The sequence below is a fragment of the Mastomys coucha genome, unplaced genomic scaffold, assembly GCF_008632895.1.
Source record: "Mastomys coucha isolate ucsf_1 unplaced genomic scaffold, UCSF_Mcou_1 pScaffold20, whole genome shotgun sequence".
Lineage (NCBI taxonomy): Eukaryota > Metazoa > Chordata > Mammalia > Rodentia > Muridae > Mastomys > Mastomys coucha.
This window is the reverse complement of record NW_022196903.1, coordinates 114,031,078-114,048,553: the sequence shown is the minus strand read 5'-3', so window position 1 is coordinate 114,048,553 and position 17,476 is coordinate 114,031,078. Positions and strand designations below refer to the sequence as shown.

Below are 17,476 nucleotides of genomic sequence, written 5' to 3'. Positions count from 1 at the left end.
GGGGGGGAGAAAGAGGGCCTGGTGAGATGGCTCAGCGGGTAAGAGCTCTGACTACTCTTTCAAAGGTCATTGAGTTCAAATCCCAGCAACCATATGGTGGCTCACAACCACCTGTAATGAAATCTGATGCTCTCTTCTGGTGGTATGAAGACAGCTACAGTATACTCATTTATAATAATAAATGAATCTTAAAAAAAAAAAAAGAGTAAATTTTCCTGTGTTGGTTTTTTTATTCTTTCCTACTTACTTTTGTACTGTCTGGTAGGGGGCGGCACCTGCCATGGTGTTCATATGGAATCACTTCTCTACTTCTATCTGCCCTTCATGGTTCTGGGAATCAAACTCAGGTGGCCAAGCTTGCGGGGCAAGCGCCTTTACCCACTGAGCTACCTCACTGGAACATCCTAATTTTTCTATTTCCACACATGTGGTAAACACACTGGAGAGATCCTGAACCCCATTCCCATTTATGTTTTTTCATTTCTTTTAATAATAATTTCCTCAATATATCCATATCAGCATGGATATGTTGGACACAGATATAATTCACTTCCCTAGCAGAACAGAGCAACCTCTGGGACTTCATAGAGCTATATAGAATACAAAGCAATTTAAAAATTATGGATTGTAGGCCTAGAAACATGGCTTAAAAGTTAAGAGCATACTGCTCTTGCAAGGACCCAAGTTCAGTTCCCAGCACCCAAGTTAGCTCACAACCACATGTAACTCCAGCTCTAGAGGAATCTCATGTCTCTGGCCTCCATGGGCATGTGCACATACATGCACAAACATACACACCTAAATTAAAATTAAAATATTTTTAAAATTGTGAATTACTTAGTTCAAAAATCTTACATCTAAGCTGGGCAGTGGTGGAGCACACCTTTAATCCCAGCACTTGGGAGGCAGAGGCAGGCGGATTTCTGAGTTCAAGGCTAGCCTGGTCTGCAGAGTAAGTTCCAGGACAGCCAGGGCTACACAGAGAAACCCTGTCTTGAAAAAAAAAAAAAAATCTTACATCTAATATCCCACAACTTGTCCTCTGACCTCATACTCATACTGAGACACATGCAGGACACAGATACACAATAAATAAGTAAAAATAGAACTTTTCTGAGATCTATCATAATCGGCCAGCAGAAACACTATAATTTGGACATTTACCTTTTTATTATTTTACTTACTTGCTGTCTGGCATCCATAAACCCAATCTCCTCTTTTTTTTTTTTTTTAAAATTTTTGTTTTAAATTTTTTTTCCTCATGTAAGAGGTTTAATTGAGAGGGAGAGAGGGGACAGTATCAGAAAGAAAGGAGGGAGAGAGAGAGAGAGGCCAATCTCCTCTTTATGGAGGTGTTTAGAGGGGGCAGCTGCAATGAGCCAGTGGCAGTATCCTAACCATTCCACTCTAAGGTGAGGCTAATCACTTCTCTTTGTCTCCTGTGTGTCTCCCTAGCTAGTTTTCTGGGTGCCTAACTCATTTCTTATTGTTGCTGGTTTTGGTTTTGGTTTGTTTGTTTTTTATTTTTTTGAGACGGGTATGTGGCCCTAACTGTCCTGGAACTCTGTAGAGCAGACTGGCCTAAAACTCTCAGAGATCTGCCTTTAGGGGATTAAAGGCATGCACCACCGCCTGGCTACCTAACTCACTCTATCAGCGACTCGGCACTCTTCCTGAGTGCTGTAAGAGCTCTAATCAGTCTCACTCTTTGAATCTAGGATCCTACTGGAACTAATTTAACTTTCTACAGAAAATCTCTGATCAATTAAAACTGTTTAGACTTATTTTATGTATGAGTGCTTTGTCTGCACGTATATATTTGTAACACAGAGCTGTCTCAGAGGTCAGAGGATAGTGCCAGAACCCTGAAACTGGAGTGATAGATAGACAGATATGATGAGCTACCATGCAGGTGCTGGGAACTGAACCCACGTCTCCTACAAAAGCAACAAGTACTCTTAACCACTGAGCCACCTTTCCAGCTGTCTACATTAAGCTTTAATAACTTACTATGTGTGTATAGATGGAGGTAGGGGATAACTTGAGAGTTATCCTGAGCCACCTAGAGGGTCAATTCCCCATCAATTATACTATATTATGTAAAGATTACTATACTAAATTTATAGTTTATTAAAGTCTCTGAATTGTAAAAACTCACATATAAATCTAGAAGTATAACTACTGAAATAATTACTGAAATAGACGGCAAACGTCTTCTCCGCCTCTAGAGATGGAACCTAGGGCCATGCTAGACAAGTGCTTGGCCAGGGGAGGCCTTTTCCTTTTTAAAGGATTCATTTATTCCTATTATTTTATGTGTGTTTTGCCTGCAATATGTACATGTACCTCAAGTTGTCTTTTGACCACATGTGTATCATGGCACACACACCTGCTCCTCCCCTACCACGTGTATCATGGCACACACACCTGCTGCCCCTCCACATGTGTATCATGGCACACACACATACCTATTCTCCCTCCACATGTGTATCACACCACACACACACACACACACACACACACACCTGTTCCCTCTCCACATGTATATTATGGCACACACACTTGCTCCTCCTCCTCCACACACAAAAATACATTTAGGGAAAAAAAGCTTTTTTGAGAAGCATTGGGAGTGATCACAGCACTAAGGGGGCTGAAGCAGGAGGATCACAAAACCAAACAAAACCAGAGAAGAAAACTGAAACGATCTAGGGACACCTCTCGGTCTAGCCTGGAGCAGGTAGAGAGTAGAAAGAAAACCACAAGCTAAGTGTGTGGCCCTACAGCGTCAAGAACTCGGAGTCCTCTGACTTGGGTGTGTGGGCGTCTCTTATTCTCTCCAGAGTCAGACTCTGTCCTCTCAGCCGTCATCTGGCTTCCAGAACTGTGAGTGTGGCCTAGGGTGAGGCTCCCACTGAAAAGACCCTCAGAATGCTCTTATCGCTTCACTATGGATGCCTTCAAACATTCTAGAGGTGGATCAGCTAAGGTCTACAACATGGGGAAGACTTCTTGTGATAAGACTCTGAGGAGTCCTGAAGAATGGAAGGCCAGAGGTCTTTTTTCTCTACTATATATAACAACACTGACAAAGACTGTTTGGTCAAATTTTGGCCAGGCTTCTAGAGGTCCGTCTGTATATTTGCCTTCAAAATCTAAAACTTTAGGGGCTGGAGGGAAGGCTAAGTGGTTAACAGCATTTCTGCTCCTGCAGAGGACCTGCATTCAGTTCCTTATTATACTTTAATGGTATCACTGAATAATCTTTATTAAGGATGATTATTAATATCTGTACACTGAAGATTTGATGATTTATTTAAATTTAACACAATTCTGAAGGCTTCCAGTGATCATGAAATTAGGGTTTTGTTTGTCCCTTTGCAATACTGATGACTGAACCCAGGGCCTTGATTAAATGCTCTACCACTGAGCCACATGCTCAGTCTTTTTCATAGAGACAACGCCTCAGTGCTCAGGATATAGCAGTTGGTAAAGTGTTTGCCACACAATCGTGAGGAGCCGAGTTCAGACACCCAGCAGGTACATTAAACCCATACAGAGATGGGGTGTGTGTGAGGCAGAAACAAGATTCCTGGAGAGGTATAAGCCTGTAACCCCAGCACTGGATAGACAGAGATGGATTCCTGGGGCTTGCTGGCCAATCAATGAGCTCTACGTTCATTGAGACCCTATCTAAAATAAGGAAAAAAGGAGAAGCAACTGAGGAAGATACCAACATCAACCTGTGACCTCCACATGCATACACATGCCCTACCCCCACTCCTTTCATACATATCCCACCACCACAATGGAGCAAAGGAAAAGAAAGGGAATGATAAACTGGATGAAAGGTCCTATACACGGGCTGGAGAGATGCTCACCAGTTAAGCGTGTTCAATGCTCTTGCAGAGGACCCAGGCTCCCAATGCTCACACCAGGTGACTCTAAACTGCCTGCAATTCCAGTTCTATGGGATCTAATGTCCTCTGGCCTCCATTGGCACCTACATACCTATATGTGGTACTCATAAACTCACAGGTATGTATATACATATATATATATACACACACACACACACACACACACACACACACACACACACACAAACAATTTTTTTTTTTTTTTGAGACAAGGTTTCTCTGTGTAGCCTTGGCTGTCCTGGAACTCACTCTGTAAAATCTTTTTTTTTTTTTTTAATTATTATATATAAGTACACTGTTGCTATCTTCAGACACTCCATAAGAGGGTGGCAGATCTCGTTAAGGATGGTTGAGAGCCACCATGTGGTTGCTGGGATTTGAACTCAGGACCTTTGGAAGAGCAGCCAGTGCTCTTAAGTGCTGAGCCATCTCACCAGCCCAGAGCAAATCTTTTTTAAAAAATGGAAAGGTAGGGCTGGAGAGATGGCTCAGCTGTTAAGAGCACTGACTGCTCTTCCAGAGGTCCTGGGTTCAAATCCCAGCAACCACATGGTGGCTCACAACCATCTGTAAAGAGATCTGACGCCCTCTTCTGGTGCATCTGAAGACAGCTAGGGTGGACTTAGATACAATAATAAATCTTTAGGCTGGAGCAAGCAGGGCCGACCGGAGCGACTGGGGTTGACTGGAGTGAGCAGAGGTCCTGAATTCAAATTTCCAGCAACCATATGATGGCTCACAACCATCAGTACAGCTACAGTGTACTCATATATACATAAAATAAATAAATAGGGGTTAGAGAGATGGCTTAGCAATTAAGAGCACTGACTGTTCTTCCAAAGGTCCTGAGTTCAATTCCCAGCAACCACATGGTGGCTTACAACCATCTGCAATGGAATACAATGCCCTTTTCTGGGGTGTCTGAAGACAGAAAGAGTGAAATAATTAAGTCTTTAAAAAAAATAATAATTTAATAAATAAATAAATAAATCTTTTTAAATAATGGAAAGGTACTATATACCTCTAGCTCTCAAGTTTCATTTTATTGATTGATTTATGTTATTGATCAATTGGTTTCTTGTAGCATCAGCTGGCCTGAACTCCATATCCCGAACAGGCTGCCTTCCAACTCACAGAAATCTGCCTGAGTCTGCTTCCAAAGTGCTGGGTCTAAAGATGTGTACCACTATACCCAGCTTTACTTTTTTAAAAAAGACTTATTTTATAGGATCCGGAAAGATCCTAAAAGTGCTCCAGTGGTTAGGAACACTTCCTGCACTTCCATGGCGCCCAGGTGTGGCAAAGCACACTGCTCTAACTCCAGCTGCAGGGGACCGAATGCCCTCTTCTGGCCTCCCAGACAGCCACACATTGTGGCAGACACAAACATATACATACATAAATAAGGTTTACTTATTTATAGCGTCTTGCCTGCATGTATGTCTGTGTACCACATGCATGCCTTGTGCCTGCAAAGATCAGAAGGTACAGATCTCCTGGAGCCGGAGTTAAGAGAGTAACTATGTGGGGGACTGAGAACCGAACTCCGGTCCTCCTAACGAGCAGTGAGCACTCTCACTTGCTGAGCCACCCTATCAACCCCTGAAGTTTGTGTGTTTCAATGATGAAAGGGACGCAGTTACTTTCACTCTTTACACTGTCTCTAGTAAAACTGCTTGCATTTCAAGCCGTGTAGAAAATCTTTATATAAAGAAGTGATCGAGGGCCAGACTTGCTGCCAAACTTGACAACCTCAGTTCAAACCCCTGAACCAACGTGTGGACACAGAGAACAGACCCGGACAAGTCATCTCCACACACACACAATGGTACATACTCACGTTCACACACACACAACAGTACACACACACGTTCACACACAGACTGGACAAGTCATCTCCACACACAGACAATGGTACACACACACTCACGTTCACACACAGACAACAGTACACACACACTCACGTTCACACACAGACAACAGTACACACACACTCACATTCACACACAGTCTGGACAAGTCATCTCCACACACACAACGGTACACACTCACTCACATTCACACACAGACAACAGTACACACTCACATTCACACACACACAACGGTACACACTCACTCACGTTCACACACAGACAACAGTACACACATTCACACACAGACAACAGTACACACATTCACACACAGACAACAGTACACACTCACTCACATTCACACACAGACAACAGTATACACTCACTCACATTCACACACAGACCCGAGTCATCTCCACATACACACAACAGTACACACACACATTCACATTCACACACAGAACAAATAAATGGGAAAACATAAATCCTTAATTTAAATGTCACAAAAATAATTAAACCATGTGTGTGTGTGGTACAGAAGTCCAAGGATTCAAGTGGTAGAAGCAGGATTTAAGAGTTTAAAATCAATCATTTAAAAAACAAAAGCAAACAAACAAACAAACAAAAAACAAAAAACAAACAAAAAAAAGTACTGGTAGCACACATTTTTAATCTCAGTTCAAAGGCAGATCTCCATAAATTCGGGGCCAGCCTGCTCTACATAGCAACTTCAAGGCTGGCCAGAGCTACACAGTGAGAACCTGCTCCAAACAAAGAAAACACAAATGTTTTAAATATGCAGATAGCTTTCTGTGTATCGTAAGAGGCTGTACTGGGGATCAAACAGAGGGCCTCCCATATGGTAAGCACTCTATCCCAAGCTCACGTATGGTCTTCTGTTTGGATGTTTTTCTTTGGGACATAATGTCCTGTAATGTCATAGACCTGAAACTTGTTATGTTGCCTAAGCTGGTCTTGAACTTGCAGTTATATTCCTGCCTCTGGCTCACAGGAGCTAGGATTACAGGCATGTGCTACTACACTCAAATTTTCTAGCTATGATCTTAAACAAATGGCAAATTCCAGGGTCAGTATAGGCTGGGAGATAGGTAAAGGTACTTGCTGTATTAAGACCTGGATTTGAGGGGGCTGGAGAGATGGCTCAACAGTTAAGAACACTGACTGCTCTTCCAGAGGTCCCGAGTTCGATTCCCAGAAGTCCCATGGTGGCTCACAGCCATCTGTAATGGACACCGTCTTCTGGTGTGTCTGAAGACTGCTACAGTGTACTCATATACATAAAATAAAATAAATAAATCTTAAAAAAAAAAAAAGACCTGGATTTGAAAACCCAGAATCCACAAAACTGTGCTCATGTGTACACATACACACACATATACACACACAGAGAATACACAAATGAATGCAATACTCCTGAAGACCACCTAAGGTTGAATTCTGACCTCCATATACATATGCACATGCATTAATACTCACATACACACATACACCTAAACATACACACAAAATTAAATTTGTAAAAGTGCAAAAACTATCCCAACCAGCTGTATTGCTATAGAATGAAGTCTATAATTTAAGAATAAGCAGACCAGAGAAACCCTGTCTCGAAAAATTAAAAAAAAAAAAAAAAAAAAAAAAAAAAGCAGACATCATTCATCATTACTAGTCTAGTGTTCATTGTCCCTTTCCAGTTAAAACATGCGTAATGGAACATTCTGGTTCAATCCTGTGCTAACAACTGCCCAAAAATATCTTCACTCAGCAGTTGGCACTCACAGATAATGCACTCGCAGGGGAATTCCTAGTATAAAACCCTCCCCTTACACACGGATTATGACTTTCATAAGAAGTATGCTAAGCTTCTCATATAACAGCAAAACAAAATTCAGAAATATATTGTTTCACTTCTAGGTACATGCTAGAGAAACGTAAACATGTCCGCACACAATTTGTACATGAATATTCAAGATCACTTTATGCTTTAGACAAAAAGGAAACAACTTTAAACTGCTTTAAAAGAAATACAGGGAGGGGTCTGCTCAAGAGATGGCTTCATAGTGAAGAGCTTGCAGAAGTTCAATTCCCAGCGCCCATGTCTGGCAGCTCACACGCAACACCACTCACATCATAACCCCAGGAAATTCAGCATCTCTGCCTCCTCAGCCAGGTACATACCCAATACAGAGATACATGTAATTTAAAATAATCTTTAAAATAAGTCACATAAGCTAGATACTGCAGTATGGGCCTATATCGACTAACTACTTGGGGAAGATGAAATATGAGGTTCACCTGATATAAGCTGAAGACATTGTTCAGCCAAGTATGGTGGCTCACACTTTTTTCTTTTTCTTTTTTTTTTTTTTCCAAGACAGGGTTTCTCTGTATAGCCCTGGCTGTCCTGGAACTCACTCTGTAGACCAGGCTGGCCTCAAACTCAGAAATCCGCCTGCCTCTGCCTCCCAAGTGCTGGGATTAAAGGCATATGCCACCACCGCCCAGCTGGTGGCTCACATTTTTAACTCCAGCACTCAGCAGGCAGAGGCAGGTGGATCTCTGTGAATTTGGAGATCCTGGTCTACTGAGCAAGCTCCAGGGCAGCCAAGGCTACTCAGAAAAACGCTGTCTTGAAACTCACCCTCCAAAAATAGAGAAGGAGGAAGAGGGGAGAGAAGGAGAAAAGAAAAAAAAGAACAAAGATTTAAAAACGATTACAGCCAGGGCTGGTGAGATGGCTCAGCGGTTAAGAGCACTGCTTTTCCAAAGGTCCTATGACCCAAATCCCAGCAGCCACATGGTGGCTCATAACCACCCACAATGAGATCTGACACCCTCTTCTGGTGTATCTGAAGACAACTACAGCATACTTAGATATACTAATAAATCTTTGGGCCAAAGGAAACAAGGCCAGAGTGAGCAGAGGTCCTGAATTCAATTCCTAGCAACCACATGATGGCTCACAGCCATCTGTACAGCTACAGTGTACTCATATACATAAAATAAATAAATAAATATTTTTTAAAAATAAAGTTTACTGCCAAGCATGGTGGCATACACCTATAACCCTAACAACAAAACTATGGCCAATGTATCAAAAGTTCAAGCCTGGACTACAAAGAGATTTCTCTCAAAAAACCAACAAGAGCAATACTGTTGCCAAGTGGTATGAGGTTTTTTTAGAAGTGATGAAAACTCAATGGTTGTGCAACTCTGAATGTACCTAAAGCCGTTATTTTATGTAACTGAACAGTATAGCAAATTAATCCTTATCTCCATGAAGCTACTAAACAATGAGCTGCTCACAGCTACAACTGCAATCCTAGCACTCACAAGGCTGAAGCTCTACTGCCACCAATTTGAGGCAGACGGGCTACACAGTGGGTTCCAGACTAGCTTGGGCTACATACAGAGAGAGACCCTGTCTCATAAAAACAAAAACAAAACCAGCAACAGTGTGTGTGTGTGTGTGTCAGTACTATTGGGCTTGGAGTGTAGCTCGGCAGTAGAGCCTATAAAAGCCTGAAACCCTTCGAGCTGGGCACCACAAAAACACAAAGCGAACAACAAACGTACGTGGGGTGAAGGTCAGTGAGAGCTCTGCATGCAAAGGATTTGATCCAAAGTGGATTTGATCCGTAACATAAAAACTTAACTCCTAAAATAGTTTTCTTGGGACAGATTTGGGTGGTACGAGCCTGTAATCCCAGTGCTTGGGAGGCTGAGACAGGAAAATCACAGTTCAAGACCAGACAAGGGATATAGGGAGAGCCGGCCTTGAAGTTCTTGGTGTGGTTCTGGAGATGGCTCAGAGGTTAAGAGCACCTGCTGTTCTTGCAGAGAACTTGGGTTGGGTTCCCAGCACCCACATGGAGGTCCACAACCATTCTTAACTCCTATTCCAGGAGATGTTCCCCGTCCTGACCTCTGCAGGCACCATGCACCGAAAGGGTACACATACACTCACATAGAACAAAATGAATACATCTAAAAAAATTTTTTTAAATCTTGGTGATAATTTCATTTATTTGGAATGAGATAGGACTCAAAATGATGTCTGAAAACTGAGAAAAGACAATGAAAACACTAAATGTTTACAATTTTATATCTAAAATATCTCATAAGAAAAATTGCAAAAAAATGTTTTGGCCAGTACAGGAAGATGGCTCCAGCTTGAGTAAAGTCACTTGCTGCCAAGTCTAACGAGATCCCAGAACCAACAGAGCAAAAGCAGAGAAGACTCCTACAAGTGGTCCTCTGACCCCTATATCAGCTTTAGATCTATAAAGCTCTGTCGTGAAAAACAGAGAAAGAGAAAAAAATCTGCCAGGCAGCTGTAGTATACACCTTTAATCCCAGCACTCTGGAGGCAGAGGCAAGCGGATTTTTCTGAGTCCAAGGACAGCCTGGTCTACACTGGTCGACAGAGCTAATTCAGGACAGCCAAAGTTTCATAAAGAAACCTTGTCTCAAAAAAAACAAAAAGGGGGCAGGGTGTTTACAGTGTATTGGGGCTGGAGAGGTGACTCAGCCGTTAAGAGCACTGACTGCTCTTCCAGAGGTCCTGAGTTCAAATCCCAGCAACCACATGGTGGCTCACAACCATCTGTAATGGGATCTGATGCCCTCTTCTGGTGTTCTGTTGTGTTTGTGTACTCACATACATAAAATAAATAAATAAATCTTTAAAGTGTATTAATGACTACTTCTTTTCTTGTTCTTTCCCTTTTCTTCTTAAAGGCTAAAGACATAATTTACATTTTAAAATTTTTATTGCTTTAATTATGTGTAGGTGGGTATGTGCACATAAATGCAGTGTCCACAGAGTCAGAGGTATAAGAGCCTCCTGGAGCTGGGGTTATAGGCAGTTGTAAACTGTCTGATGTGGGTGCAGGGAATCAAACTCAGGTCCACAGGAAGGGCAGAACATGCTCATAACCACTGAGCCATCTCTCCAGCCCCCACCCCCAAAGTGAAGACAAAAGTGACCTTCCTAGATGACCTTCCTGCCATACCCAGCCTCCCCTATATTAGATTTACAGAGTGCCCAGTACTACCATTTCCTTTTACAAATTGAAAGTAAGACAATGAGACAATGGGAGCGGTTAAGGGGCGGGGGTGGGGGGGAAGGGGCAAAAATATACTATATAACTGTATAAATTTGTCAAATAAAAATACTTTAAAAGATGGCTAGATTTAACCTTACATATTATCTGGCTAAATTCAATTTCCAGGGTACACTCCTGAACATAAACACAGACCATTTTAAGACAGGTGTGGTAGTTCCCATCTGGAATCCTAGCACTAGGGAGGCTGACTGTAGGTTCAAGGCTAGCCTGGACCACAGACTAAGGCTGTTTCAAAACAAAAAAAGGGCTGACAAAATGGTTCAGCGGGGAAAAGCAACTTGAGTTTAATTCCTAGAACCCATGGAAAGATGGAAAGAGAAAACAGACTCCCGAAGCTGCCCTCTGGCCATGCATGGTGGCACAGGCCTTGGAAGGTAGAAGCAGGTGAATATCTATGAGTTTGAGACTATCCTGGTCCATATAGGAAACTCTAGGACAACCAGGACTATATAGAAACCCTGTGTACCCACCCCCAAATAAAACAAACTTGCCTACTGCCCTACACACACATGTATCCAAAAATATAATTACACCCACAATAATAATAAATTTAACATTTTAAAGGGACAGTCTTGGTTGGGTACTCCTGAATCTTTCTACATAGGGGAGGTAGAAAAAGTAGGATCTGAGTTCAAGGCCAATTTAGGAGCAAAAAGCAAACCAAAATAAATGTTATTTTAATAATCCCAGCACTTGGGAGGCGGAGGCAGGCGGATTTCTGAGTTCAAGGCCAGCCTGGTCTACAGAGTGAGTACCAGGACAGCCAGGGCTACTCAAGAGAAACCCAACAAAACAAAAAAAAAAACCAAAACAAACAAACAAAAATGTTATTTTAAGGACTATGAGCCGTCTGAAAAAAAAATATTTAGAATAGTTTAAAATAGTACCTGATCATCCAGCGCCAAGAGACTTTGTAGAAAAACGGTTTAAATATTTTCAATTTGCTGTTATAAACATCCAGAATACATTTATCCAACTGTGTATATTAAATATAAGTGGTTCACTACCCACACACTTGCCTAACTATGTGTTAAAACAAAATGGAAGAAAGGTATTTCAAGGGTGTGGCAATTCATTTAAGGTCACACAAGTTAGGGCAGAGAGCATCAACAGTCTGGTTTATACCAAGCCTCCAAGGGGAATATTGGAAACTTGGCAAAAACTTTTTTTTTTTTTTTAACATCAGAGAGAAGAGGGGCCTGTCAGCATGGTTCAAAACTTTTAAACACTGAGAGTAAAACAGACCTCTTAGATAAACACTTGTGTATGGGAACGGTCAATTGCTTAACCGAGCTATCTGTCAGAAGCATGTGAATTTCTGGGCAGATCTCTTCAATTTTTACCCCTAAAGTAAGATCCTCAACATAGAAAGCCTAGGCTTCCTCCTTCACAGTACTATAATGTAAAGGCAAGAAACGTGGGATCCCGTGGGAATGTGAGGAGAGTTTTTAAAAAGAAAAAACAAAAAAAGCAAAAAACAACAACAAAAAAAAACGAGTTACTGTGAAAGGTATCGACTTCATGGGGTAAGGAGACCTAATCGGGTTTGTTTTCTCTTGGGGGTGGAGTGGGAGTGCGAACGGGTGTCAAAACGGCAGTGCTGAGACTGAGAAACAACCCTTGACACTGTGACAAGACACCACTAGCAAAGCTAATCTATAATCGTTCGAAGGGAATGGCACACGCTTCCCCCCAAAAACAGACCCTGGTCCTCAAAGCCGAGATAGATCGGTGTGAAGAACAGAATGTAGAGCGAGGGTGAGTTCCAGAGCCTCAGGCAGCCACACCGCCCGATCCAAAGCCGCCCGGCGTGGGGGCACACCGGAGAGCTTGGATTAGCCCCAAACGGCTCCTAGAAGTTCCGAGACGCCTCGGCGGAGCAGCTCGATCCTCCGGCCCGGTCTCTCCCGCGCCCTGGGCAGCACGGTGGTCAGCTCGGGGGTCTCTAAGACCCCCTCCTCAGCGGGTGGAAACCGCTCCGCCACCCACCAGGGCCGCCCCAGACTCCCACTCCCCTCACCTGGCTCCAACCCTGCCCCAGAAGGGACGAAGGAGACGGCGGCGGCAGCAGGTGCTTCCCACAGGGTGCAGGAGCGGCAGTGGCTGCTTCGACCCGCGAACCTAATCTACCGCCGCCGCCATGTTGGACGGTGAGGTCACCCTGGCGCGCTTCCGTCACGGCGGCGTAGGGGCGGGCCCGGGACGTGGGGCGGGGCCAGGCCGTGGAACCTAGTGGAAGCCAGTGGCTCTGTCGCTGACACCTGCTGGTCAGTTTGCGCAGGCGTGACCTGTGTACGAAGCTGTCCTTTGCCTCTCTTCCAAGAGCAGCTTAAATCCTAGATTCCTGTACTTCATAAGTATCGTCACCAAGTCATTTCCGGTGCTAGGTAAGGCGAAGGAAGATGAGGCAGACACCACCCGCCCGCTCACCCCTGTGTGGGACAAGAAGCTGGTGACATAGCAGAAGCTCGATTCTGCAGACTTGTGCATTCCTGGAGTACTAAAGCCCTATGGTTGCCAGTCAAGACTACACTTCCCAGCGCTGCCAGGAGATTGTCCCGAGAGTTGGGAAAGCCACTTAAAGTCAGGGTGGAATGACTAGGATGAGACAACTCAGGACCATGTGATAAAGGGAATCTTATACTAGTAATCCACTTTTTACTCGAATTGCCTGGCAAGCTGCCTGGACTATAGTTTGTGCTTATGTGTGTTTCTTGACTCCATGAAAGCATGTACAACCTGTGGTCCAAGATAAACTGAATGCTTCCAACCAGAAAAAAAAAATGAAATAGATTTACTTAAAACGTGAAGGCTGTGTATAACCCGATTATCTAGTTGTCCAACAAGAACTTTTTAGATAACAAACGTGTAAAAAGGTCAAGACAAGATGAACACCGTGCATTAGCCAGCTTGTGTCTCAGCCTGTGGTCTTGAGATGAAGTAACACAGTAACACGGACAGCACAGAAGATTAGGAGTTAGAAGGTGGTTGCAACCAATCAGATCAGAAATAATAAATGTGTCCAGCTTCTTGTACAGGCCTGTAATCCCAATACTCTGAAGGCTGAGGCAGGAGGATTACCATAAGTTGGAGTCTGGCCTGGTCTCCAAAGCTATTTTCAGGCAGTCAAGGCTACATAGTAAATCCTATCTTTAAAAAGAAAAAAATAAAAGATTGATTACAAAACTGACTGGGGGCCATTGAGATCGCTCAAGTTGCAAAAGTGCTTGCTGTGAGCCTAATGTTTAATGATCTGAGTTGGATCTCTGGAACACACATGGTAGAAGAGAAAACCAACTCTAGCAAGTAGATTTCTCTGACCACACTGCCTAACTCCACCTCCCCCCCACACACACTTCAAAGCAAATCAATCAATACAAACTGAAAGGAAGGGATGACTGGTGGGTATGTTTGGGAGGTGATGGAAATGTTAAAAATTCACAGTGATAATGGTGGCACAATTACAAACATCCTGAATTACATTTAATTATATGCTCTTGGTTTCTTGGGGGGACAGTGTTCCATACAGACCTCAAACTTGCTCTGTATCCTAGAATTGGTTGATACTTACATGTTTAGTATGTCCTTAGATTTATTTTTTAAGGAATTATTCATTTTTATGTAGATAAGTACACTGTAGCTGTCTTCAGACATACCAGAAGAGGGCATCAGATCCCATTACAGATGGTTGTGAGCCACCATGTGGTTGCTGAGAATTGAACTCAGGACCTCTGGAAGAGCAATCGGTGCTCTTAATTGCTGAGCCATCTCTCCAGCCCATGTCCTTAGTTTTAAAACAAACCAAAACACTTTCTCGAGACATTTTTAAACCAAACAGGCATGGAACTTTCCAAATCACTGGCTCTACTTCCCCAGGTGATAGGATTCTAAGAGTATACACTTGTTCTGTACTGCCTATCCAATGATCTGTGGCAACTCTGCTTTCAGTCTCAAAGGAGTAAGTTCATTAAGTATATAATAAATAAAAAGTAGCAGACAGATATTAAAGTGTTATTGAATCATAGTTTATAGCATCCATCAAGGAACAAATGAGGTAACAAGATTGAGAAAGTAAACAAAAGCGATGTCATCAACCCAAGACTTAAAAACATCCAACAGGAACTGACTGGGGAAGTGGAGGCCATCAGCTGGAATTCCCAGTTGAGATTTCTCTTCACAGATGAGCTGCCCATGGCTGAACTTCCAGCCTCTAGTACCTACTGTAGGTGTTTTAAATGATGGGAAAAATAATATTAACATCTGGTGGAAATGGTTTACCTTCCAGCTGTTCCTAAGGACATGATGTTTTTACTGAGAGCCCCCTGCCATGCCACAGAGTTAGGGGGTCAGTCTGTTGAAGAAAAGGATATTTTGAAGAACACTTGAAATAAACATGCTGCATTCTGAGTGGAGGGCCCTCTTTATTTCCTATCTTAGTCAGGGTTTCTATTCCTGCACAAACATCATGACCAAGAAGCAAGTTGGGGAGGAAAGGGTTTATTTGACTTATATCCACATTGCTGTTATCACAAAGGAAGTCAGGACTGGAACTCAAGCAGGTCAGGAAGCAGGAGCTGATGCAGAGGCCATGGAGGGATGTTCCTTACTGGCTTGCTTCCCCTTGCTTGCTCAGCCTGCTCTCTTATAGAACCCAAGACTTCCAGCCCAGGGATGGCACCACCCACAAGGGGCCCTACCCCCTTGATCACTAATTGAGAAAATGCCCCGCAGCTGGATCTCATGGAGGCACTTCCCCAACTGAAGCTCCCTTCTCTGTGATAAGTCCAGCCTGTGTCAAGTTGACACACAAAACCAGCCAGTACATTTCCAGACCCCCCTCTCAATAAGCTTAAGTAGCACATGGCAATTTACCAGTCTAATGTCCTTACAGTCACCACACCTGAATTACGTAGACTTCTCTCGCCACTGTTCTCTGAACAATCTAACACAAAAGCTACTGGTCTAGCACTTACTTTGTAATTGGTATTAAATGTAGACATTGCTGAAGGTGGGCATGCAGGAGGGTGTGAAGGATGTAGATTATGTATAAATACTTTGATGTTACAAGTAAAAAAACCTCGGGCTGGAGAGATGGCTCAGTGGTTAAGGTCACTGACTGCTCTTCCAAAGGTCCTGAGTTCAAATCCCAGCAACCACATGGTGGCTCACAACCATCTGTAATGAGATCTAACACCGCCTTCTGGTGGGTGTCTGAAGACAGCTACAGTATATTCACATAAATAAAAATAAAATGTTAAAAAAAAAAAAAAACAAGTAAAGAAGCTCAGCATTCATGTATTCTGGTATCTGAGAGGGGTCCTGGAAGCAATCCTCATAGGTACCAAGGGAGGGCTGAGCTAAAAAAGTTTGCTGGCTCCAGAGATTATCTCTGCAAAGGTACCTCACCCTTATCTGACAAGACGTGGCCTGCTCCTTGGTGAATCAGCAGATGACTGCCTTATTTCTATGCCTTCACACTGGGGAGGAGGCTCTACCAAGGGGAGAGATAGCAAATCTGCAATTCAATTTAATTTTATGTAGCCCAGATGCCTGGAACTCACCATCTTCTTACCTTTTGTTTTGTTTTGTTTTGTTTTTTGTTTTTTGTTTGTTTTTTGTTTTTTGCTTTTTTGAGACAGGGTTTCTCTGTGTAGCCCTGGCTGTCCTGGAACTCACTCTGTAGACCAGGCTGGCCTCGAACTCAGAAATTCTCCTGCGTCTGCCTCCCAAGTGCTGGGATCAAAAGCATGTGCCACCACTGCCCGGCTGGAACTCACCATCTTCTTACTTCAATCTTCCTAGTGCCAAGATTAGCCTGTGCCACCGTGCTGCCAAACTTCTATTTTTTTGTTTGTTTGGTTTGGTTAAGTGTGTTAAGTCTCTCAGTGTAACCTGCAACCCTATGCAGCCCAGGTTGGCTTTGAGCTTGAGGTCTTCCTGCCTCAGCCTTTTCAATGTTGAGGTTACAGGTAAATGCCTGGCTACTTACTTAGAGGTAGGTCCCCTGAAGCACAGACTGGCCTCAAATTTACTCCACTCCCAAGTGCTGGGATTACAGGTGTGAGATGCAATCCCTGACTTAATTTACTTTTAAAATAAAGAGGCAAATGTTGCCTCTCAGGAAGTGCATGTGTCCAGAACTAACAGTCTTGACTCAGCCCTGACTAGAACTGTAGACATATTGCTGGCCTTAAAATAAAGCCATAATTCCTGAGTAACTTGTGAGAAGGGTTCCCATATGCCAAAAGGGGCTATTTCCCTTGCCTCTGATAGAAGGGACTTGTGCCTCTCCAGTGACAAATTGCAGTGATTGTATATCAAAGCTCTGCTGACCTCCAGGCCTCTAGATCTCCATGCAAACTTGTTTTCCATCTCAAAGTCCACGCTAACACACATGCTGGCCCTTTTCACCCCCTCCTAAGTTCCCAAGCTGATCTAGTTCACTGCCAGCTGTTCATCCTCCTGGTCACCGCTATGACTTTTCCATGCCCACTTCCCCAGCCCTGGCCATATCCAGTCTGATTCTCTTTCTCTTAGCTCACCTCCCCAGCCCTGGCCATAT

General features: G+C 43.3%; 1 protein-coding gene across 4 annotated transcripts in view; it reads right to left on the bottom strand.

Annotated features, from left to right (window-relative positions):
- The window catches only part of Bcl2l13 (BCL2 like 13), a 53,313-nt gene extending 40,264 nt beyond the window's left edge, over nucleotides 1–13,049 (bottom strand). For all 4 annotated transcript variants that reach the window (XR_004122284.1, XR_004122283.1, XM_031383238.1 and 1 more), the window contains exon 1: nucleotides 12,935–13,049. The gene's annotated coding sequence lies outside the window, so the exon portion shown is untranslated. The remainder of the gene's footprint in view (nucleotides 1–12,934) is intronic.
- Nucleotides 13,050–17,476: the final 4,427 nt, after the last annotated feature.